We start from the raw sequence: 2,586 nt of genomic DNA on the forward strand, positions 1-2,586 counted from the left end.
TTTATTGTAGAGATGAGGTCTCGCTGCCCAGGTGGGTCTCGAACCCGCGGGCTCAGGCAATCCACTCACCTCAGCCTCCCAAAGGTGCGGGATTACAGGCTGAGCCACCGAGCCCGGGAATTTGATGCCTTTTGATGCACCTGTCATTTTTTGTTTCACCTCTTCCACACCTGCAAAACACTTCCATTTGAGGACTTTTTTCAACCAGGGTAACATAAAAAAAGTTGTTGGGTGTGAGATTCAGTGAACAGGGAGGATAGAGTATGAGAATTATGCCATTTTTAGTCAAAACTGCTGAACACTCTGTGTGTTTTCTTGGTGGAAGAACCTGTTTGCCCCCCTCCACACATACACACATCACTGAAGCCCAACTCAATCTCATATCAATGCTAAGTGCACGCTGATGCTACTGAGTTCCTAGAACACTTACCTATATGGGGAAGCCTGTATTACAAGGGGCCTGCTCTCCAGAAAGATAATTCTGGTTTGGGGGGGATCCCTCCTCATATATTATTATTACTATTTGTATTCCTTATTTTATCTCTGACTTCCTGAATCATTTCTTTGTTTCCAAAAAATAGCTTCAAAAATTCTTTTTAAAATTGAAGTTCTAACAAGGAATAAAATATTTTACTTTTTGGTAGCCTTAAGATATCTTTAATTTTCCCTCTTTTTGGAAAAAGCATAGTTTTGTTTAAAGTACAATTGCAGGTTTCCAGTAATTTTATCTTAGCAATTTATATGTTCTACTGACCTGCTGGCACTCACTGTTATTATGGAAAGATAGTTTCCATTGTTCTTTGTAGGCAATTTGTCTTTTCTCTCTGGATTCTTTTAATAACTTTTATTTGTCTTTGATGTTTTGTAGCTTGAAAATAATTGCATATGTATGAGTTTGTCTTTATTTTTTATGTTTGGAAACTATTTGGCTTCTCAAATAGTTAAGGAGGTGTTTTTCTTTAATTTAGAAAATTCCAAAACATTATCTCTACAAATTATGTCTGTGTCTATTTTTTATATTTGCAACTTCCTAGAATTCTAATTTAGTTCTGTGTTAGACATTTCTTGTTAAATTTCCAGATTTCTTAAACTTTATTCATGTACACTATTTCTTTAGCTGTGTTTCATTCTATTTAGATTTTTTTCAAATTTATCTGTCAATTCACTACTGTTCATATGTATTCACTTTACCATTTATCACTCGTATAGAATTTTTAATATTAATTACTATATTTTCAGTCTAAAAATCTACTTGGTTTTTTTCTTAAACTTTTTGAATTACTCTTGGTAGTATCTCTTTATCCATGTGTTTGGTTCTTTTCCTTATTTCTTTAGACATTATACACATTATTTATCTAGGTCTCCATATTTCGATATCCATTTCTGTGTCTATTTATCAAGACATATTTTATTTTGTTTCTGATCACTTCAGTATCTTGTACTATTGGGTTCTTATTATGCATTCATTATATCTCTGATCCTCACTAATTTCTTGTTTCTTAATAATTTAAAAATACTGATTTTTGTACATTTATGAATGGAGTAAGTTCCAATATTTGATAGCAGAGCAGAATGAATATAGTTAAAAACAATGTATTATATATTTCAAAATAGCTTAAAGGGAGAACTTGAAATGTTCCCAAAATATAGAAATACGATGATGAATATCTTAAATATCCACTTGTTCATTATGCATTCTATGCATGTAATAAGTATCATATGTACCACCACAAATATATACAAATGTATGCATCAATAAAAAATAAAAATGTCGACTTTGAACTCATGTTTATTGGAGCTTTTCTGTGGGAATTCTTTTAAATCTGGTTGAGAATGTGCTCCACAGAGGAATTTTATTTTTTTCTGCTAGGTACCTGGAGACACATTCAACTAAAATTTAAACTCAAATTAACTTTAAATTCTTAACTTGTGTAGTCTTTTGTCTTACAGAGTTCTAAATCTAAGTAAGGGTAAGCTTATAGTCCTGAATCCTCAAATGATACACTTTTTTCCTCTGCCCAAACTCACCGCTTTTATAATTTTTCTGACCTCTTCCTCTATAAGATGAATTTTTACTTCTTTAACTTTTCAACTTAGAGTATAACCCTTTTGAGTCTTAGCTTTATGTGAAGTTTTCCATTCTGACATCATTTCCTGTACACCATAATCACGAATTTTGAAACTAAAACTGTTAGTCACCATGGAGATATATATATATATATATCTTTGAGACATGTATATATATGTCTCAAAGATAGACATAGCTTATATTCTTCCTTCTTATCTGATTTTCTTTATTTGAATACCTTTAATGGCACCCGTGTTTAAGCATCTGAACACTTTTTCAGACTCTTATTTTGCTCCCTTACATATTTGTCACATTCAATCTGTTTGGCTGATATCATATGTTCCAGAAAATGAGTGCCTTGAAATATTGTTCCCAAAATATATATTTTTCACTAAGACTTTCTTTATACTACCCAACATAACTGGACATCACGCTTGGTCATATCTTTGTCCTGTTGACTCATTTTAATCCTAATTTTGAATCATATCATGTGCCAACTTCTCAAGGAGCCTTTCTTG

Source organism: Carlito syrichta, unplaced genomic scaffold (assembly GCF_000164805.1).
Source record: "Carlito syrichta isolate Samal-C Ts95f unplaced genomic scaffold, Tarsius_syrichta-2.0.1 Scaffold305645, whole genome shotgun sequence".
NCBI classification, from domain to species: domain Eukaryota; kingdom Metazoa; phylum Chordata; class Mammalia; order Primates; family Tarsiidae; genus Carlito; species Carlito syrichta.